This window comes from Scyliorhinus torazame, chromosome 5 (assembly GCF_047496885.1).
Source record: "Scyliorhinus torazame isolate Kashiwa2021f chromosome 5, sScyTor2.1, whole genome shotgun sequence".
NCBI classification, from domain to species: domain Eukaryota; kingdom Metazoa; phylum Chordata; class Chondrichthyes; order Carcharhiniformes; family Scyliorhinidae; genus Scyliorhinus; species Scyliorhinus torazame.
Window position 1 is genome coordinate 221393460 of NC_092711.1, and position 23817 is coordinate 221417276.

The following is a 23817-nucleotide window of genomic DNA, read 5'->3' on the forward strand; positions in this document are numbered from 1 at the left end:
AAGGGGACCAGCGCCCAGTCCAGCTAACGTTACATGCGGGTGTCAGGGGCACAGGGTGTACCAGATGGCCAGGGATTGGAGGGGGGGCCATGGTGGACGACGCTGCTGGTTGTCAGTCTCACACACTCTCCAATTCTCTAGAGGGGTGATTTAGCACAGTGGGCTAGACAGCTGGCTTGTAATGCAGAACAATGGCAGCAGCGCGGGTTCAATTCCCGTAACGGCCTCCCCGAACAGGCGCCAGAATGTGACGACTAGGGGCTTTTCACAGTAACTTCACTGAAGCCTACTTGTGACAATAAGCGATTATTATTATTATTAGATATTACACAGGATGGACCTGTGCCACGTCCTTGTGGACTTGGCACCTGAGGAGGATACCCACCCCCCCGGTGGCCATCAAGGTCACCACAGCCCTGACATTCTTACGCCTCAGGATCATTCCAGGGCTAGAATGGGGACAGTGTGGAATCTGAAACTACAGCACACAAGTGCATCCGTGAGGTCATCAATGCCCTGTTTGCAAGGGCAGCTAACTATGTGAACTTTGACATGGAGCAGGCCCAACAGGATGTACGGGCAGCAGGATTCTCCGGCATCGATGGGACGCCCCAAGTCCAGGGGGAGTGGATGACACACATATTGCCGTCCACTCATTAGGCTATCAGGGAGTGCCCTCCATCAACAGGAAGGGGGTTCTACTCCCTGAACATCCAGCTCTTGCGCAACCACCACATGAAGCTCATGCACATGTGTGCATACTTCCAAGGAAGTGTGCATCCTGGGGCAGTCGGACATCCCGGGCCTCTTGAGGACCACCCCAGGATTGCCGGTTGGTTCTTGGAGGGTTAGAGGTACCCACCGAGGACCTGGCTAATGACACCAGTATGGAGGCCGATCACCGATGCAGAGACCTGTAAGCCCAGTGGCCACGTGGGCCTTGTCGTGTCATTGAGCGGTGCATCGGTCTCCTCAAAATCCAGTTCCGATACCTCAACAGCTCCGGTGGGGCACTACAGTACACCCTCGGAGGATCATCCGCTTTGTGGTGGTCTGCTCTGTCCTCCACAACCTGGCACAGCAGCAAGACAATATGGAGGTGGAGGAACATGTGACCACCTCCAAGTAGGCACCACCGGACAAGGAGGGACCGGAGGACGTGTCTGGGGAGGACCCGCAGGACAGGTCAGGTGGTAGCGGCGAGGGTCTGACAAGCCCAGAGGCCCTCATCCTCGCTTGCTTCACATAGGGCATGGCCTCATCCATCATTCCCCCCTCCCCCAGCCTTCCCCATTTTCTCTTCCTTACCCCAATTCTGTTCCACCCTCCCAGGGTCTGTGTAACATCACTCCAGGGAGATAGGACTCTGTCGACACTGTCAGCGGGTCATTGTCGAAGGCGGCAGGATGATGATAACTCTCTGAGAGCTGGCAGCACATGCTCCACCTTGCCACCCTGCTCTGGGTGCTGACTCCGAGATGCGCCGCTGTCAGGGGTGGGTCTCAGGGGTTGGTGGCCGCTGTTGCCACACAGTGCCCCCTCTTCCCAGTTGGTGCCCATAGAGCCCTGGGGTTCACCTCAGGATGGAGGGGCAGCTGTATCGAAGCCTGGCTGCCTGTGTCATCTAGTTCTACCTGCCCTGGCGGCTCCCCAATGTCTGCAGCACGGTGTCAACACTTTCTGATGCTCCTCAGTGACTTGGACATGCTCTGGAGTGCCCCAGCAATGCCCACTGGCGACTGGGACATGCTCTGGAGTGCCCTGGCAATGCCCACCGGTGACTGGGACACACTACGCAGCGCCTCGTTGTGTTTCTCATTATGAGTGCCAGGAGACAGGTGGCTAAATGCACTCGCTATGTGACATGGTTCGATCGCACCCATAGTTCCATCGCTCATTTCTTGGAAAACAAAAATAAAGTTCTGGGCTTTGGAGAGGCTACCAATTTGCAGACACAATCAGTTACCCCCAATCTCACCTAGATATTGACAGTGAGCTCTGCGTGCCCAGTGCCCCACCTAAACCAACCTAAACCTTGAATATTCCGAGCATGGGCCTCAATTCTATAGTAGTACCCCACTACAGTGGGTGAAGCTCATGTTCCATGCAGTTTTTCTGGCTTTATATTGGCCTAACGAGTGTTTTTTTTAAAAAAGGTATCACTTAACACTCCCGATGGATCGGCAAGCATTCTTTTGAAAGCTAGTACCAGCAATACAGTGAGCGGCTGCCTGCCCAGACTCTCACCTCTGCCCAGTTTACCTCAAAACCCCTCCCAGGACAGACGGCTGCATGTCATGAATTTGTCCGGGTATTAATTGGCCTCTGGGGCTTTAATTGGAGGAGATGAGACCTTCTTTGCTTTGACTCTTGGCCTCATGATCAAGCGCGTGTTCCCAGCATGGCCAGCCCTCTTGCCAATTTCTGACACCAGTCCGATACCTCCCTCTCTCCATCCCACCAATTTGTATAACGTATTCATTTTGAACAAATCCCAAGTATTTTCGTTTTGGGGATTTCCTACACAGTAACATGGAAATGCATTTATTTCTGAAGGGATGCACCACGTGAGGTATTTTGTTACCTTTTACTGTGAAAACAGGAACGGAAATCACTGGTTTCCATCAATAGACCCGACATGATTGTGTTAAACCCACTGTTAAAAATATCTTCTGCAAACTGCCAACATGAAAAGATTAAGTTTCCAAGAGAGAGAGAGGCAAAGGTTTAATGCTGATTGTTCAGTGAACATTATTTGAACTTGCCTTTTATAGAGTCTATAAACTATATTATGAAGCATTTCTGTTGCAGAAATGGGTACAATAATCAGGTCAGTGAGGACGAAGAGAAAAACATTATAGTGACTGTTCACATCCTCAGGAATGCTCAAATGCTTCATATTCAATTATTACTGTAGTCCCTATTCTTATATGGCATATATAGCAACAATTTGCACATAGCAAAGTCCCACCATCAGCAATTGAGATGGAGGATTGGTTTTGTATGTTTTTTGGTTTCAATTGAAGAATGAATATTGGTCTGGATAGTAAGAGGACTCGCTGTGCTTTATTGTATAGTATTAAGGTTTCTTTTGCAGACATCTGAACAGGCAGACAGAGGCTTTGGTTAACACGTGGTCTGAAAGATAGCACAAAGAACACCATATGTGTTGAAAACCACAGCCTTCTGCCTCGGTTGGAAAAGGTGTCCAACTGAACCAAGCTGATGTATCGTAAAGCGGTGTTTTTTCTAACATTTTTGGCCGGGACCCATTTGTACCAACCAGCCATCCTTTGGGACCCATGCCGGCCGATCTTTGCAATCCACCATTCTCACTTACCTTTCATGCGACAGGTCAGCCTGCTTGATCCTCACTATCTCACTTGCTTTGTTATTCAATGTTACATTTCTGATAATGCCTTCAGCTAATGATTGAAGATCTCACTGCATCCATTGAAAAAAATCAAGAGCTGTTTCTCCTCAAACTCGCCATGTTTAGTCTTCAAATGTCTTGTTTTGAGGATTTGAAACTTGCATTTTCCAGTGCTTCTCTACATATAACGCACATAAACTTTGAATCCTGATTTGCAGTGGCATAATTAATAAACCGTACCTCAATCTTTATGCTGCTTTGTTTCTGTTTTCAGCTTCTTCTTCATGGGTTGTTCACCACAGATCCTGGAGTTCACACCAGCACAGCTGGCAGCTGCAAAATGGAGGAATCTCTCTTGTGCCCAGAACACGTGACATCAGCATAAGGGGCGCGTAACCTGCTCTCTGCCGCCGCTTCAAGGTGGGAGGACTCAGGTAATTTGCTGAAAAGAAAACTGGGCCTGATCAGCGTGCTGACATCAGGAGGAAGTGGTCCAACCCACTGGGCCCTGGGCCTGCGCACTGCTTGGTCCGTCATGCATGCGCAGGATGTCCAGTAATCTCAAAAGCCAGTCATGGACGGCATTTTTAAAAGCCGGTCTCAGACGTTTGCCATTCCTCCTGCGATCGGGAACACCGCGACCCTCCCAAAACCTGCCCGCGGGTTTGAAAACGTCTGTTGTGAAGGATTTTCCTACAAAACAAAGTCTGGTAAAGAATATCAAGTCAGAATTAAATGCCAATCTGTTGTTTGCCTCCCTCAATGGGATGGCCAAACAGGGGGTCGGATTTGAATTCAATAACAACAGAATCAACTTTGCTTCCATCTTGTGATGAGAGTGTGTTTTTACAAGGGGAGATTGTAATGGGTGGCATGGTAGCACGTGGTTAGCTCTGTTGCTTCACATCACCAGGGTCCCAGGTTCGATTCCCGCTTGGGTCACTGTCTGTGCAGTGTCTGCACGTTCTCCCCGTGTCTGCGTGGGATTCCTCCGGGTGCTCTGGTTTCCTCGGACAAGTCCCGAAAGACGTGCTGTTAGGTGAATTGGACATTCTGAATTTTTCCTGTGTGTACCCCAATCGGCGCCATAGTGTGACGACTAGGGGATTTTCACAGTAACTTCACTTCAGCATTAATATAAGCCTACTTGTGACAACAATAAAGATGATTATTATTCAATGGTTGTGCTCGATAAATAGCTTTTTATGAATTTTTAGAGGGGCTTTTATTCCAACTAGGGTTTGAATGTCTGATTTTCTTTCATTTCTTGAAGTCTTTGAAACGCTTCCCAGTGTTATTCTATGGCTTCTGTACATAGTGGATACAGGGTAAGTGGTTTTGGAAGATGTATGGCGGCATTTATGGGGAAGGGGAGCACACGATGTAAGGAGTAGGGGCCCTAACGATGACAGAGATTTGGGCCCCTGTCCGAGTGAAGAGAGGTGGGCCTTCTAACTTGCTGGCCTTAGCATCTGCCACCTCAGTCCCCGCCTTGGGCCTGCAGAGTGAGGAGGCTGTCAGGACTCCAGGCTTACTAGGACTCTGGAAGTTGAAAATTCCGTGTGAATGGGATGTCTTTCAGAATTAGGGAAATCAATGTCGGGAAATGGCCTTATTCATGCTTCCGGTCTCAGAAGTGGAAAATCCTGCCCCATGTCTCCATTGCTAGGGATAGGCTGTTGACCAATATTCATTCTAAGCCTACTGACTCTGACAGCTGTTTCTTTTCCCGCAGTTTCTCCATCACTGTCGCAATTGTTTGGATCATACCAGCGGTGTTTTAGATATGTCACACTTCACCTCAGCTGGGAATTCGCCACCACTGTGATTGACCGAGCCCTCAACCATCTTTGTCCCATTTCCTGTACTGCTCTCACCACTTCCTGTCCCTCCCAGAACCACAATAAAAAAGGTACCCCTCCCCCACTTGTCATCACCTTCAACACCACCAACTCCCACAATTTCAATCACTTCTGCCACCAACATACTCATCTTCCCCTGGCCTCCCCTTTCAGCATTCCAAAGAAAAAGTTCCATCCTCAACACCATCAACCACTCCTCAGTCATCCTCTGCATGGCCTCCCCTTCCTATTGCATCTTTCTATGTAAGCGCAGGGGGTACAACACCTGCCCTTTTATCTCCTCGCATCTCACGGTCCAAGGCAGAAACACTCTTTCCAACTGGACTGGCTATTTACTTGAATAAATTGATTAATAGACTAGATTTGCTGCTCACAATACAACCTTCTCTACATTCAAGCATAGAGTGGGTGATGGCACTGCAGAAAACCCCCATTCAGTTCACAAGCATGGCTCAGAGCTTCAGATCTCCCCCCATTTCATTTTTCTACCCATATTCCACCTCAGATCAAGCAGGCAGTACGGGCCATGTAGCCAAGAGGATAACACAAGAGGTGACCAATGAACAGAGATGAGTCCTCCTGGGCCAACACCAGTGGGACACATTTTATGCTCAGTCGACCCACATTTCTGAAAAGATTTTTTGAAGCTTCTAAAGGTCGACTTACTCAACTTATTCCACAGCTGTGAGGACACAACGGCACTTAAATTCTAACAGCAATCTTAAACCACTGGCCAAATTAAGATTCAAACTTGCTAAAAGGAAAATCAGACCAGTATCAGACTGGTTTGATTAGTCCCACTCGCCTCCTTTATCTTTCCTCTAATTATATATCCAATTCCCCTTTGAAAATTACCATTGTATCTTCTTCCACCACCCCTTCAGACAGTGTAATCCAGACCATAATATCTAACAAGGAGCACATATGCAACCAAGTACCTGTGATTTAGATGAACAAAGGACATAAGAATAATAACCTTTATTAGTGCCACAAGTAGGCTTACATGAACACTGCAATGAAGTTACTATGAAAAGCCCCCAGTCACCACATTTTGCCACCTGTTCGGGTACACAGAGTGAAATTCAGAATATCCAAATTATCTAATAGCACGTCTTTCGGGACTTGTGGGAGGAAACCGGAGCACTCGGAGGAAACCCACACAGACAAAGAGAGAACATGCAGACTCCGCACAGACAGTGACCCAAGCCGGGAATCGAACCTGGGACCCAGGCACTGTGCTAACATGCCGCCCCCCCCAGATTAAATTCAATCTGGTGATGTAGTAAGGCTCATTGAGGTTCCATTAATTGCCCATTGCTAGGTATACAGTTCGCGAAGCCTGGCACTCATCTTTTCTGCACCCTGCGCGCCCCCAAATCCAAAAATATACACATTGATCACTGCTTTTTAAACTTGTAAATACATGTTTATATGAATAATTGCGGAATTGTAATCCAGGTTTACCTCTTGTCAGAGTGACGTTAAAGATGGTCAATGGTGCAATGTGCATCTTGAGGTGAGCAAACATGGAACATGCCGATGAGCAATGGAATGGAAAGAAAATCAGATGATTACATCACTGTAGCAAAGGCCAGTGCAGGAGGAAATAACCCAAACAACAAGATGCATACATTGCCACTCTGTTTATTTCACAGAGTCTCATTCAGTTTCACAAAATGTCAATTTCCTTACTTCCTCTCACAAAAGGAAGTTGCTATAAATTCACGTGAGTGAAGTGCCCAGTGAGTCCAAGTCCAACATCAGTGTCCTTGTCTGGCAGCATCACTCGGGTCAAGCAATAATTTGCAAACAGCTTTAGAGGTTTCCCAAACAAAAAATTCAATCAATTTAATTTCCGTCATCCCATATCTCTTCACCCAAGGGATTTAGACTTTAGACTTCCAGCCTGCTTTCGACCTCATCACAAAACTCTCTCAAATTTTTCATATTGCCAATGTTTTCTGGGTTTTTTTTTTTAAGTACAAAATATTCTTTCATACCCAGTGGAACAGATTTTGGCCATAAGGCAATATCTTCAGGGTAGGTTTCTTCCCTCACTTCGACAGAAGAATCAGGAATAGCTAGTAGTTCCATTGCCATTTCAAAGTCCAATTCCTGTTCAACTTTCTCAGGCGATGTAGGATCTCCAGAAATCATCAAGTCCAAGTCATCAGATGATTCCCGATACTTTGGATGAGGATCAATGCAGTGCAGTTTGTGCACTGTTCAATACTTCGTCCTCTTGCCTCACCTTCAATTTTCTGCATTTTTGACTGCCAGATTGGTAGTCTTCACACTGCTGAAGAAATTGATCTTGATTTTAAGAAACACAAAGTGTCCAGAGGAGCAGGTGTTTTTTTGGAACCTCAATGCCACGTTTTTAAAATCAAGTTCAAGCTATGCAAAAATGGGATTCATCTTTTAACTATGAAGACGTGATTCGGATCATGGATTCCAAACTCTCACACTGCTTTCCTCTGCCCATTTTCCCCCCACTAAAACTCTCCACACCCGTGGACCCCACAACCTCATCACAAACTCTCCCTCCTTCCATTATGCAACCTGGCCTTCACACACTCCCTCCCTGTAAGTCTACAACCCAATTCCCTCCCCCACTCCTCACTCCCATTCACACAATCTCACTCACCTCGCTTGTCTGGTCTTCCAAGGCAGCCTGCCTCCACAATTCTCTCTCACCTCACGGTGTTGGCGCGTGACTGTTGCGAACCTGGGTCCGCTCCTCCGCTAGTCAGATCCTCGTGGCTGGATTCAGGGCATCTCACCTCGCGCACCTGTTGCTGGCCTTGATCCGCTAGTACTGACATCTGACGCAGACTTGCTCACCTCGTGGTTTGATTCGCAAACCTCAGCAGCCTCTCTTGCCTCGCGGGCGCCTGCTTTAGCCGTACTTTACCAGTTTTGCCACTCTTTCAGACTCACCGCTGCTGATGAGTAATCAGCCTCTAATTGGATGTCCAGTGCACCGGCCCGGCACAGGGCCTCCCTCATTGGTTGGGGACCGCAGTGGGTCGGATCTCGAACAACGATGAGTCAGAGTACAGGAGGGAGATAGAGAGCCCAGTAGCGTTGTGTAACAACAACAATCTCTCCCTCAATATCAGCAAAACTAAAGAGCTGGTCACTGACTTCAGGAAACAAGGTATGATACACACCCGTGTCTGCATCAACGGGGCTAAGGTGGAGATGGCTGACAGCCTCAAATTCCTAGGTGTGCCCATCACCAACAATCTGTTCTGGTCCACCCATGTCGACGCTACGACCAAGAAAGCACAACTGCGCCTATACTTCCTCAGGAAACTAAGGAAATTCGGCATGTCCACATTAACTCTTACCAACCTTGACAGATGCACCATAGAAAGCATCCTATCTTGCTGCATTGCCTGGTATGACTGCTGATCCCAACACCATAAGAAATTACAGAGAGTTGTGAACACTGCCCAGTCCATCACACAAACCCGCCTCCCATCCATCGCTTCTGTCTACACCTCCCGTTGCCTTGGGAAAGCGGGCAGCATAATCAAAGACCCCTCCCACTCGGATTATTTACTCTTCCAATTTCTTCCATCAGGCAGGAAATAGAAAAGTCTAAGAATACGGACGCACTAACAGGTTCAAAAGCAGCCTCTTCCCCGCCGTTACCACTGAACTGATGTCTTCACGCATCTACTCTACTGAGCAGTACTGCACTCAGTATGCTCAGCTGTTGCCTGTGCCTATGTATATACATTATGTGTTTATGTATGTCCTATGTTTTTTTTCATGTATGGAATGATCTGTCTGGACTGTACGCAGAACAATACTTTCCTGAGTACCTCGGTGCATGTGACAATAAAACAAATCCAAATCCACAAGTTTCACCAATTGCCAATCCCCATTGGCCCTTAAATAGCTGTAATTCATGCTACTAGATCCAAGATCAGTTCTGAAGGAGCAGTAACATACTTCCAAGTCAGGATGGTGTGTGACTTGCAGGGGAAGTAGTAGGAGGCAGTGTTCCCATGTGTCTGCTGTACGTCTTCTTCTAAGTAGCACTGCTCGTGAGTTCGGAAGGCGTCACGGGAGCCTTGGTAAACTGCTGCAGTACACCTTGGGAGATAGCTACACTCAATGAATAGTCTTCACAAAGGGTATCTCTATGCTTCTCTTTCATTTCCCATGTCAGCACGGTGGCACAGTGGTTAGCACTGTTGCCTTACTGCACCAGGGACCCGGGTTCAATTCTGGCCTTGGGTGACTGTCAGCTTGCATCCCCTCCCCCCCCCCCCCCGAGTCTGAGTGGGTTTCCTCCAGGTGCTCCGGTTTCCTCATACAGCCCAAAGATGTGAAGGTTAGGTGGATTGGCCATAACAAATTGCCCCTTAGTGTCCAAAGGTTAGATGGCGTTATGGGGATAGGGTGGGAGACTGAGCCGGTGAGGGTCAGTGCAGACTCATGTGCCGAATGGCCTCCTTCTGCACTGTAGGGATTCTATGATCTGTGACTTTGGAAGATTACTAAGCCATTTTAGAGGTCAGTTAAGAGTCAACCACATTTCTGTGGGTCTAGAGTCAGACAGAGACCAGGCTGGGCAAGGACTGCAGATTTCCTTCTCAAAAGGACATTAGGTGAACCAGATGTGCTTCTCTGAGGGAGGGAGATTGGAGATGATCTTTGTGATTACTATCCAATGAGCACATCGTTTAATCTGGTTCTTTAAGTTAGAAGCTGTAAAAATAACAATGCTTAGTTTCATTGGATCTTTATAAAAGGAACTGCATTATCATTGCTGAATTTCCCCCTCTAAACAGGATCCTGGGAGTTGCTGCATACAAAGCTGGATCAGTCACATAATACTGTGGCGACAAGAGCAAGTCAGAGGCTGGAAATCCTGTAGTAAGTGGCTCACCTTCTAACACAAGATGGATTTTTTTTTTAAATCCATGGGGATCTGGGAGTTGCTGGCAAACAAAGCATTTGCTGCCCATCCCAAATTGTCCTTGAACTAAAGTGGCCTGTCACACCATTTCAAGAGGCAGTTAAGGGCTGTGGGTTTGAAGTCACAGGTTTTTTAAAATGACAAATGGTTTCCTGCTCACCATCCTTCACTGAGTTTAAATTCCACCAGCAGCCATGGTGGGATTTGAAACCTTAACCCCAGAATTAGTCTGGGCACCCATACACCACCCTCTCCCTCACTAGAACCTAGATGAGTGCAGCGTGCAGAACTGCACTCCAAGACAAAGCAGTACATGTAACTGGCACCCCATCCACCAAGGTAGGTTTATACCATCTGCAAGATGCACTGCAGCAGCTAACCAAGGCTCTCTCGACAGCACATTCCAAATCCACAAGGACAAGTAGACAAATGGGAACACCACCTCCTACATCTTTCCTTGCAGGTCACACACCATCCCGACCTGGAAGTATATTACTGTTCCATCAGAACTGATCTTGGATCAAGGTAGCATGGATTGCAGTACCCACCTTGATGGCAAATAGGGATGGGAGGGATGGGCAATCAATGCTGGCCTTGCTAATAATGCCCATACAAGATTGTTAAACAATTTCAAATGAGGCTCTCTGAAGAGATTCCAGGGGCTCACAAGTCTTTCAGATTTTTCCCTTGCCAACTGTTGGGTGCGATGTACTGTCTGCGTTGCGCTCGGGCGAGAGCGCAACGTGGCGGTAGATCCCGGGAGAGGTCTCTTGCAGGCTTCCCGGCAGCCTTTATGGCTTGCAGGATATACCCAAGTCCCACGAGGCACCAAAATCAGAATCTTGCCGAAAAGGGGCATGACCAAACGGCGCTCCTCATTAGGTTTTAAACCTACTTAGGCGAGCTTACTGGGGATCTACAGCCTCCCGGGATCTACCAGCCTCCCCCATGAGACTGCAGCCGGGCGCCGTTCAGTACTGGTCCACACTGAGTACTGGGTGGCCAGGAATAATACAGGGTGGCTCTCTGGCCTTCCCCATGAAATGCAGGAACTTTGGCAATGTCCAGCTGGTACATTGGCACTGCCACCCTGGAACTGCAAAGGTGCCTGGGTGGAACTGCCAAGCTGGTAGGAGCACTATATATTGGAGATAAGTACCCCATATTTTTCGGAATGCATCTGATTTGCATCAGAAGATACCAGGTCAGGAATTCTTATGCCAATTCTGTACTGAAGGAGATTTATCGCTAATCTAGGAGCAAAGAATATTCTTCCATGCTGCAATGTTAGAATATTATACCGCCTTTTTCCACTGTTGTCAATTATCTTTCAATCTGGGAGCTCAAATTTAACAAATTTGAATGGCGTATTGAATATCTTTTCAAGGTCTTGAAGTACACTAGACCAGTAGGATTTAATTTTGACACAGGAGCAAAGACAATTTGCGGGTTCCTCCGTTTCACCAGTCAACGGGGTTTCCCATTGTGGGGCAGCCCCACGCTGTCGGGAACCCCCCGGACAGCCGGCAAAACGGAGAATTCAGCCCAATGTTTGGAGTCTCCTTCGACTACTTTGTACAGCAAGCATATGGTAGGGTCTAACCGGTGTCTTAAGCTTGGCAAGTAATGCAGATGGTGTAGAATTTGAAACTGAGTTTCCTTCATCTATTACAGTCTGGGATTCTATTATTATTTTCTCATATATTGCCCAGGTCTCTTCATCAATATTCACTGCAAAGATTATACTCCCAAAAAACAGAGGGTCTCTAGTATATTCACATGGTGTCATAAAACTTGCTGATTAATTGATTAAGGTTTCGTGGATATGAAGATTCTTTCTCCCAGGGAGCCATTAGCATCAAAGATGCAGGAGATAAAATCAGGAGTATCTTGGGATATCAATTTGTTGACATAGTTGTTCAACAAGAGAAGGAAGCACCACTAAACATATCTCACAGCCTAAGAAGAATCCTATCCCTCAAGATATCAAGTCCATGGTCCATAAGACCTGGTGGGAAATCCAGATTGCCCTGAATGGGAGAGAGTGGAAGATCTCCCTTCCAGCTCACAGACCATGCTTGAGTGTTAATTGTAGGATTTTCACACTTGACTGCACAGATTGAAACCCCTGAGAAACAACAGGGCCTGTAAGGAGTACACAAACTGGCCAACTTCAATATCGAGCCAAATGCAGGAAGGGTCTTCATGACCCATTCTTATTTGAATCTAAGATGAGAAGCTAACTGATATATTTTAATATTCAGCACCGCTTACCATCCCTGCCCTCCCCCCCCCCTCCCTCCCCCCACCCCCACTTTGAACTGGGAAGCTGCAGTTTAGCTATTTTTAAGCAAGGTTTCTTTTTGTTCGCTGTTAAAGAACTGGGCAGCCCATTAATTTCATTTACAGCAAGATTAGCAGCATCTGTAAAGGATATAATAACCTCGGCAGAACATTCATCTCGCCAGTGCAGGTTTCCCACAGGGTTGAAGGTCTTACATCGGAGAGAGAATGAACTGAGTAGGGATCAAATTCAGCCTTATAATGACATTGGTAGGGAGCAGAAAGGAAAGTGAACTTTTTGGATGCAGTGTTCATCACACATCTAAACATCCTACCTCCTCACAAACTGATGCCTTTGCCTGTTGGGTGCGGGGTGGGGGGAGTGAAGATTCCTAGTTACAGAGAGGTTGTCCACCAAAGGATTAAGTTGACAGTCGAAGTCCCAACCTATAAAAGGAATTAGTTGATGTTAATTCAGCAAACCCCATGAAGACCTTAATAACAAATCAGGGAAATAATTTGGGGGACCATAGGCATTCATTATCAAGACACTTTCCCCATACAGTAACCCCTTCACGATCATATACTTAACTCCCTTATCTTCACACTGTCCTCCATTCTAAAAGGCACATTTTTATTGAATAATGCTGCAACACCTCAGCTACTGGTCGAGAATGAGGCAAAAACAAACTTGCGCCACCCGGTCCCTGTTCAATTGGAGGTGCTCCTCGTCATCTCAATGAGTTTCTGCACTAATGCTATGTCAACTATTTCCTTTAAGGGAAGACAAAATCTTTTTAATAGGATGATGAACTCCTTGCACGTTCCAGGAGCAAAGTTTTAAAGTAGCAGCTGCCATTGCTAGTTTTAAGGGGGTACTCTTCACAAAATGGGAGGACCTGCAGGGCTCTCCAACTTTACACAAGACATCTTCCCCCTCAAAATACCACACTGAGGAGTTCCAAATGCCCTTACTGTATTCGCCAACCTCCCAGCAGTGGCGCTACTCATATTTACCACTTTTTTTAAAAAAAATTAAATTAGTATTTCCAGTTTTTACAGAGTAACAGCTCAAGTATATCTGATATTTACAAACAATGGTTTTTACACGAGGTCCCACCCTCCCTCCTGCCCGCCCCTCGTTGGTAGTTTAGTTCCCCTCTTTAATGTTGCCGTCTGCCGTGTGTGCCACGTACTGTACTCCGTTTCTTTCTGCTGAGGCTTTTATTTTGTATTGTTTATGTTGTTGCGGAGGGGGGGGGCCTGCATAGCCCTTCCCCATGTGCTTCGTTTTGCGCTTCTTTTGGGTTCCCTTCCCTCTCCTACCGCCATCTGCCCCATTCTCTTTTGTGTGCTTTCCCTTGTCTCCCTCCCACTCTTCCCCACCCCCCTTCCTCCTTCTTTCTCCCCCTCCCTTCTCTTCCTAGTCGCTGTTGGAATGGAATAGGTCTTGGAACAGGCTGATGAATAGCCCCCACGCTTTGCGGAAGACCTCTTCCGACCCTCAGATGGTGCACTTGGATCTTCTCCAGGCCTGCCAGCCAGTCTGCAGCTGTGGGTGGTGCTGCTGATTGCCAGCTGAGCAGGATTCTCCGGTTTGCGATTAAGGAAGCAAAAGCTAGGGTGTTGGCCCTCCTCCCAGTATGGAGATCTGGCTGGTCTGATACCCCAAAGGCTGCCAATAACAAAGAAGAAAGAACAAAGAAAAGTACAGCACAGGTGCAGGCCCTTCAGCCCACCAAGCCTGCGGCAACCATGCTGCCTGTCTAAACTAAAATCTTCTACATTTCCGGGGTCCGTATCCCTCTATTCCCATCCTATTCATGTATTTGTCAAGACGCCCCTTAAACGTCACTATCGTCCTTGCTTCCACCACCTCCTCCGGCAGCGAGTTCCAGGCACCCACTACCCTCTGTGTAAAAAACTTGCATCGTACATCTACTCTAAACCTTTCTCCTCGCATCTTAAACCTATGCCCCCTAGTTATTGAATTGACCCCTCTACCCTGGGAACAAGCCTCTGACTATCCACTCTGTCTATGCCCCTCGTAATTTTGTAGACCTCTATCAAGTCGCCCCTCAATCTCCGACGTTCCAGTGAGAACAAACCGAGTTTATTCATAGCTAATGCCCTCCATACCAGGCAACACCCTGGTAAATCTCTTCGGCACCCTCTACAAAGCCTCCACATCCTTCTGGTAGTGTGGCGACCAGAATTGAACACTATACTCCAAGTGTGGCCTAACTAAGGTTCTATACAGCTGCAACATGAATTGACAATTCTTATACTCAATGCCCCGGCCAATGAAGGTAAGCATGCCGTATGCCTTCTTGACTACCTTCTCCACCTGTGTTGCCACTTTCAGTGACCTGTGGACCTGTACACCTAGATCTCTCTGACTGTCAATACTCTTGAGGGTTCTACCATTCACTGTATATTTCCTACCTGTGTTCGACCGTCCAAAATGCATTACCTCACAATCTCTGGCACAGCTCCACCCTTACAACCTTGGACACCTCCTCGAAGAAGGTTGTCCAGAACCGGACAGTCTGGGTCAGGCCCAGAACATGTGGGGCGTGGTTGGCCAGGCCCCTCTGGCATTGTTCACATTTATCCTCCACCTCCGGGAAGAACTTGTTCATTCCAGTTCTGGTCAGGTGGGCTCTGTGCACCACTTTAAACTGCATGACGCTTAGCCTAGCGCAGGAGCTAGTGCTTTACTCCAGAGTCCCCAACCCACTTCCGTCCCCAATTCATCCTCCCATTTCTGTCTAGCTTCGTCCAGTGGTAGTCTTGCCCTATCCGTATATGCTCCCACAGTTCTCCCCCCGCCCCTCCTTACTGTCTGTGTTGATTGGTTCCTCTAGTAGGGTGTCTTTCGGGACCCTGGGGTACTTTGCCTTCTCCTTGCGGAGAAACTGTTTCATTTGAAGGTGCCGGAGCTCCTTTCCTGTCAGCAGGTCCAAGTCCTGCGTCAGCAAGTCCAAGGTCACAAGTCTGTCCCCTGTGTAAAGGTCCCTAAGCACTCGCGTCCCCCCGTCCTTTCTCCATTTTTTAAAAAGGTGGCGTCAAGCATGGCTGATGGGAATTTGTGGTTATCACAGATGGGGGCCGTGGAGGACATCTTGGTTAGACCAAAATGTTGCCTCATTTTTTCTATGTGGCTCCCACCACTGGGCTGGATGTGGATTTTGATGGGGAGATGGGAGTGCTGTAGCGGCGAGTGCGTGGAGCATCATTCCCTTGCAGAAGGATCCAGCTTCACACATTCCAAGTTTGACTCTCGTATCCATCCTCTCACCATCTTGGTTGTGGCTGCCCAGTGGTAGTAATGGAGAGTTGGCAAGGCTAGACCGCCCATGTTTTTCCTCTTTTGCAGTGTAGACTTAGGGATCCTCTTGTTCTTACCCCACACACAAACATTGTGTCTACTGTGTGGGAATAGGCCTTGGGGATGAAGATTGATATGGATCTCAACAGGAAGAGGAACCTCGGAAGCACGTTCATTTTGACACAGTCGGCACTTTCCCCACCAGGGAAAGCAGAGTGCATCTCATCTCTGTAAGTCTTTTACTTCCTCCGCCAGACTCATCCGGTTCCACTTGTGGATCTGTGTCCTGTCATGGGCTATCTGGATCCCCAGGTAGCGGAATTTGTTTTGGGATGATTTGAATGGTAGTCCCTCCAGCTCTGTCCCTTCCCTGTTCGGGTTCACCGGGAATGCCTCGCTCTTGCCCAAGTTGAGTTTGGAGCCCGAGAAGGATCTGAAGCCTCCCAGAAGTTGCATGATTGCTTTCAGGCCGTTCTGTGGGTCCAAATCAAAGAGAAGCAGGTCCTCTGCATAGAGCAACACTTTGTGCCCTCTGCCCCCTTTTTGGCCGCCCTTACAGCTTTTTGCGTCTCGCAGAGTGATCGCCAAGCCGAACAAGAGCAGGGACAGTGGGCATCCCTGCCTTGTGCCTCTGTGCAGCTGGAAGTATTCCGAGCTAGTGATGTTGGTCCGAATGCTCGCCTTGGGGGAATTATATAAGAGTTTCACCCACGTGGTGAATCTTGTCCCCAGGCCAAACCGCTCCAGTACCTCAATGAGGTACTTCCATTTAACTCTGTTGAACGCCTTTTCTGCATCCAGGGAGATGGTCACCTCTGGTGTTCTCTCTCTGGAGGGGGTCATTATTATATTCAGCAGCTGTCTGATGTTCGCAGTTGGCTGCCTACCCTTGACAAAGCCCATTTGGTCCTCTGCGGCCACCTCCGACACACCGCTCTCCAGTCTCTTGGTCAGGACACTTGCAAGTATCTTCATGTCTACATTAAGCAGTGAAATGGGTCTATATGATCCGCATTCTATCAGGTCCTTGTCTTTTTTGGGTATCAGCAATATCGTGACCTGTGTTAGCGGAGGAGGAAGGGTGCCCCTCGCTTGCAAGTCTGCGAACATGTCCTTATCATGATTAAAGCAAAGGAGACCATAAAGCATATACTACCAATATAAATGTACAGATAAAAAAAGATGGATATCTATCTCACAGCCCTAGTATACAACCTGCACAGCACACTCCTTAACTAGAAGGAGCATGCTGAGGGGTGTTTTCTATTCAAAACAGAAGGAAATCTCTGGTATTAAGGATAAAATACTCATTGTGATTATTAAATCAGCCCTACCAGCATGATAAATAATAACACAATCAGGAAGGAATTATAATGACAAGGAAGAGAGTCCAGAATTTACAGTAAACTGCAAAATGTCTTTCTATAGGGTTCACAAAGCCTTGACCGATTGTGGAACATCTTCACAGAGTTGTTGGATATCACCCTCAATGTAGCAGCATACAGCGCGGCATATTGCAATCTGATAGCCTTCAGCTGTTTTCCAACTTGATCAAACCCTTATGCTTTTGTTGTATCACCACCGAGAAACCTTGAAAGAAAGAGGCAACATGTTGCTCCATCATTACCTCACTCCTCGTCAAAAACTCTTTGGCAAAATTATGAAAATGCATAGTTACAGGCCAGGGAGCTGATTACCTTGGCCTCAAAAGATTGGATGTAATGTTCCCTTTCTAACTTAATTCGCCCTGCTTTCGTAGCCAGACTAACTTGGTAGCCAGCTCTCAAAGAATTTAACTGGGAGCTTACCCTCAGCTCCCTCTGGTAAATCAACAACCCAGACATTTTCCACTGTCTTGGTTTGCCAGATCATTCAGGAATTCTGACAGAAGGATTGCAAGCGGGCTTCAACCAAAAAGTTACATTCGACAGTAAGGATTCTCTCCTCCGCTTCATCGTACCTTTTACCAGTATTCTGCAGTTCTATAGCATGAGCCCTGACATTCTGAGCTGATAAGCAGAGTTTCTCGTCAATGACCTTCTCATCAATTGTAATGTCTTTAAGTGCTGGATCGAGAGCCCATTTGAGGATTAAGTCACATGTTGGGGAAAAATTGTTTCCAACCCAGTTGCTTCTAACTAAGATCATAAGACTTTGGTCTCAGAGCCGGCCCATCGGGTCTGCTCCGCCATTCAATCATGGCTGATATGTTTCTCATCCACATTCTCCTTCTCCCCATAACCCCTGATCAAGAACCTATCTATCTCTGTAGTGAAGACACTCATTGATTTGGCCTCCACAGCCTTCTGCGGCAAAGAGTTCCAGAGATTCGCCACCCTCTGGCTGAAGAAATTCCTGCTCATCTCTGTTTTATAGGATGATCCCTTCAGTCTGAGGCTGTGCCCTCAGTTCTAGTTTTTCCTCCCAGTGGAAATATCCTTGCAACATTCACTGCATGTTGGCCTCACAGTATCCTGCATGTTTCAATAAGATCCCCCTCTAATCTTTCTAAGCCTCTCAAGGAATCAGCCAGGTGCCCCTCGGGAACCCATAAGGAGGATCAGCTGGCACACATCAGGGCCAATCGATCCAGGTGACACGGAGTGACCCACACATATCTCCTCTTCCAATCGTAGGGATTAGGAGCAGAAGTAGGAATTCACCTCTTTGAGCCTGCTCCACCATTCAATCAGATCATGGCTAATCTCAAATCCACCTCCCTACTAGTTCCCCATATCCCAATATATCTATCTCCTTCTTGAAACCGTTTAAATGATTCATACTCCACCGCACTATGGGGCAGCAAGTTCCACAATTTCACCACCCTCTGCGAGAAGTAGTTCCTCCTCATCTCAGTTTTAAATCTACCACCTCCCAACCGGTGACCTCTTATCCTAGATTCTCAGTCATCTCATTAGCTCCAACCCCACATGCAGAGGGAGGCCTGCCACGCAACAAGACCGAGGCCCTCCAGGTCTTGACACTCCAGAGGACACCCAAAGTCATCACAGACACAGGGCGTATGGCATTCAGCAGTCCGAGGCGGCTACCATTGTGGATGCACCCAAGACATAGCAACATGGTTAGAAAGGTCAAGGAAACGTGGTTCCACAATGTGGGCATGATGTAATACAGATCATTGTAAATACACTTCCAAGAGGCGCCTTGTTATGATGAGCAGTGTTCATGTCAGTCAGATCTGAAATCTTGGTTCCTGCACAAAACAAAAATGTCGGCCTTCAGAGCCTTTCCCCTGTGGAGCATGCAACTTTTCGAGCACGGTGACTGACTGGCTTCAAAGTCACCCTCCAGGTCAGCAATGCCTGTACTCAAAGTGGCTTATATTTGCTGTAAGAATCCCATTCACAAACTTCACAAGGTTCTTTCATGTGTGCTCAGCATCTTAAGAGGCGTCCCTGCCCCAATCGTGTTAGTATTCCTGACAGGGGAAGGTGTGGTGCTGAGGGGAATAGGTGATGCTCAAAGCATCAAGCGCTGGTAAAGTCCATGTGCCTGCTATATCTCAGCAGCATTTCATGTGTGTGTGCTGCACTCAGCCAGATAGGTGGCTGACATTCCCAGATGCAATGTTAAGTTCTCAAGAATGTCCTGAACCTCCTGGAATCTTGTGGCTACGAGGGCTTCATGAGCACATCTGCATAGTCTGCACAGAGCAATTGCCTTTTTGGGCTATATCCTCACCTTCAATAGCCTTATCGGAGGAGACGTGCAGTTGTTCATCCCATCATTGAGCTTATCCCCCCATCGGTAGGTTATGTAGCGCGCAGCAAGCCATTATGACGCATAACACCCTCTGGGGTGTACGGAGTGCTCAGCCAGATCAAGACACCCGAATCTTGGTGCCCATCTTACATTCCACCAAACTCCGGGTTGCGGCAATACCCTCGTTTTACTTTCTTTCAGCAGGAGTCGGAGCCTGGGGTAAGCTCATTTCTCATTTCAGCAGGGTTGGAGGCTGCTGTATGGGCAGCATCAGCCATGTCCTTTGCCGGAAGCCCTTGGCTCAGGTGCCAATCCTGCAGCCTCTGCTGTCCCTGGAAGCAGTCAGAGATCAGAGACCTGCGGAGGATGTACACTGCCGGTGGATGCACACAAACCTGCATGATCCATTTGTTACGGCCGTAGACCAGCTGAACATCAAAGCCTCTGTGGTTCAGATACTGGGCTGCTTGTTGCCGGGGAGATTTAAGGGCCACACTAGTGCAGTTGGTAGCACCCTGCATCTGTCGGAATCCACAAAATACCAACCCTAGCTTCCTAGCTAGCCTGATCTTGGTCGAAGCTGACAATGTTGTGTCGCTTGGAAAAAATGGCACCATGACCTCCCGGGTGCATTTGTGGATGGAGGCTGGAGAGATCCCCAATTGAGTGCAGCGTTCACTTTCACTGTCACTAGATGCCCTCTAGTCCCAATGGCACCAAAACCTGCAGAAGGTGGCATGTGTATGTGAACAGTTCTCTTGATATGCGCAGTAGTCAGGACACTGGTTCTTGCTCATCTGCATGTAGCACATGTGCTGTCTATAGATCCTGGTTCTATTGATGCACCTAGGAATGATGACACTCTGGAGTTCATCCTCCATGTGCAGAGGCCCCACCACCCCTTAGTCTGGAGGGTTCTGCTCCTGCCTTTGGTAATCCAAGTGCCACCATCGCATTTCATCTTGGTCTTCTCTCCTCCTTATAAGCAATGAGGTACACAGAGATCACCAGGGTCCAACATCCTGTCTCTCTTCACTGCTGTACCACAAAGAAATTCGAGCATGTGTCTCTTAAGGACCACGCCTGGTCACTGCCTCTCAAGGCCCCTTTGATGCACGAGTCCTGACCACCAAATGGATGCCATTGTTTACTGAACATGATATTTGCTCAAAATTCCCACCATGGCGACAGCTTCAGTCACTTGGTGGCATCCTGAGTTTTCATCTCAGGTACATGCATTGTCCTAACCTGCATTCCATAGCTTTCTGGTTTGCTTTGAACACTAGGCTGATGTTTCCATGAGATTAGGGGCACACCATTCAATGTTCCATGGCCACCTTTCCAAGGGGATCTTCAAGCTTGCGGTGTCACCCAATGGTTCTGCAGCACCACAGTCTTCATTGGACTTAGGATTCATTGCACTCGAGAGATTGAATACTGACCAAGCACTCTCAGGAATTAGTGCTGTGTGAGTGGGTACTATCCCTGGACTAGACCTACTCAATTGAGCTCAAGCCAAGTGGTCTCAGCTGTGGACGAGTGCTCATATTTAACATGTTTTTCCATTTGCCTGGCCATTTTCTTCAACGCCACCCCCCCTTCCCACTATTACCGAGACATGTGTTTGCATTCAACCTTCAGTCGTGCTGCCATGACCTCTTCTTGCACTGCTGCCCAAGCTTCCCTATTCTCCCTTCTCTCTGGTAATGTTGCAGAAGCCATTATGGAGACTTACCCGTGACCCCCTCTGAATCCAAGGAGCCATTTCCTTACACTAAGCTGTGTGAATTCACCTCCAGGTTCAGGTCGCCAGGTGAATGCCTTTCAAAGCCTATTGTAAATCACACAGACATGGGATTTACATCTGATGCCATCGAGGGATGATTCCGGCTTGTGGCCTCAATGATGAAATGCAAATTTATTAAAATTAAGTGGGAAATGCAGCCATGCCTCCTCGTGAAATTTTCAAATCTCGACACTGAACACGCCTATCTCAATCGGTCGCAGAAAATCCCAGCCATAGTTGCCGAAATAGCTTCTCCATAATCGTCCATATAAAATCCTTGGTAAAACCATCCCTTAATGTCCTCCACTCACGGGAATACAAACCTCTGACATTCCATGTATCAATTTGTGTAAAAACGCTAACAAAAAAAGATTCATTTGAAAGCCTGTCTGCTTTCCACCTATAATCACCTCAGTCATCTGAAATACTCAGTTTCGATACTGGCTTTGACTGCAGAACCCATCCAAATCCAACAAGGAAACGCACAAACAATGATAGCATGAAAATGCTTTTCTAAACTCTATTCTGACCATGGAAATACTACAGTTTCTGTGCCAAATTTTGTCTATACTTAAAAAAAGTGGGCAGGAAACTCTGTAATTATTGCCTAACTACCAATTGCTGTACACATCACTATATATTTCAATGTTCAGCGCAGTAATTTTTAAAAGTATTCATAAAAGCACTATTCGTAAACTAACTTGAGGTATTGAATCTCATTATATTAATTGCTATCTTGCTCTCTGAATGGACCACCCACAATATGATTCCAACCTCAAATCCCACTTTCTCCACGGGACAGATGGCAAACTCTCATTTTTCCTCGTAATACAAATGGGAAATGTATTTGTGTAATTTGTTGAGTGATTTACTGGTCATTCTGTAAAAATTCTCATGGAATTAGACTTATTCCACCTATTTAAATAAAATAGCCATTTGTAACATTTACCTTCCATTTCACCTTCGGAATTCTGGCAAATAACTATTTTCCGAATCATATTTGGATCCAAAGTTTGAGTACCATATATTAAATAAGAATCTGACACAATTGCCCACTAAATCATAATATTTTAAGTTAAAAATACCTTTGTTCAATGACTCCAATAGATTCTGCATTCTTCCTCCACGCCCACTAGTAGAACAAGGAGTATGTCACACCCATCAGTAGAACAAAGAGTGCATATGTACAGAGGCATTGTATATACTGTTGGACACACTGGTACTTTTTTTGCCCAAAGAGACACAGAAAGTTTCATTCAACTTATAGGCTTTCCCTCTTATACACAACCTGCATATCCTACAGTAAAAAGTGAAAAGGGGACTGTTAACCTCTCAATTGATGCACAGCACTTCTGGCTATTAATCATCCCCCTGCAAAAGAAAAGTTTGCCAAATATTTTTCTAGATGCTACTGGCTCTTCTCCACCAAACCAGATCTCTCTTCAAATATTTAGTTTTAAATCTAGATTGCAAATTCTGATTCTTAGTGTAGAATAAAATGTTATTTTCTCCTTTTGAAAATAAACAAAAACAGAACATGCATTTATTGAGTACCTTTTGCAGCTTCAATTATGTACCATCACGCAGGAAAATGCAGCAGTCAATTTGTGCACCAGATAATCAATTTTAGCGATAATGTTTGGAAATTAAATGCTGGCCAGGACACATCTTCTCCGGATGATTCCCTGGGGCCTTGTATCTCCACTTGAGGGGGCAGATAGGGCCTTGGTTTGATATCTCATCGTAAAGACTATTTACAATGTAGTACTCCCTTAAAGTCACCGACAAGCTAGTGGACAAGTCTCTCTCTCTCTTCAGAGATCATGCCCTGAGAGGGCATGGTCAACCATGTACTTCCATGTGTTGGCTCATGGTTATGTTTCTCAAGGTATTGCAGTGTTTAGCTGTTACCTTCTGCAGGTTCTGACTGACCAGGAGGCTTTCCTGCTCCTTACCACCTCTCATAGGTGTATCTGAACGATCTTTAAGTTGATAATCAACCCATTTGGCCCATCAAGTTCTTAAGTGGGACTTGAACCTGGGGTTTCCCGCTCAGATGGGGATGCTACTCACTGTGCTACAAGACCTCCTTCCACCCTAGCAGTGGTAAAGTACAAACATAATTACAATGCCTAATGGCCTTCATCTCAAAGAGCACGAAAATACAAAAGGGTGACAGCGAAAATAAAACAGCACAAACTTAAGACCTTGAATCGAGACTGCATTCAATACTGGGCACAACACCACAGGAAAAATGGGTATTGGCCTTGGAGGGACCGCGGTGCAGATTCACCAAAATGGAACTGGAACTAAAGGGATTAAATTATGAAGACAGGCTGCAGAGCACAGCTTTATAATTTCTCGAATATAGAAGATTAAAAAGGAAATCCAATCTTTGAAATGATTAAGCTGATTATCAAATCCACTCGAGGGAAAGAGCAACCTTACAACAGTGAATACATTTCAGAAATACGTCACTGGCTGGAAGACATTCTGGGGTGTCATGTTGGCACAATACCTGTT

At 46.8% G+C, this 23817-nt stretch overlaps 1 protein-coding gene across 3 annotated transcripts in view; it reads right to left on the minus strand.

Moving 5' to 3' along the window:
* The window catches only part of lpar4 (lysophosphatidic acid receptor 4), a 47717-nt gene that overhangs the window by 15738 nt on the left and 8162 nt on the right, over positions 1 to 23817 (minus strand). The window contains exons 1-2 of one of the 3 annotated variants that reach the window (XM_072505157.1): positions 6700 to 6814; positions 3614 to 3815 (exon numbers count right to left, since the gene is read on the minus strand). The exons of 1 other annotated variant lie outside the window; for it this stretch is intronic. The gene's annotated coding sequence lies outside the window, so the exon portion shown is untranslated. Of the gene's footprint in view, positions 1 to 3613; positions 3816 to 6699; positions 6815 to 12789; positions 12902 to 23817 lie in introns of those variants that run through there. One more of the 3 variants, XM_072505156.1, reaches the window with a different exon arrangement.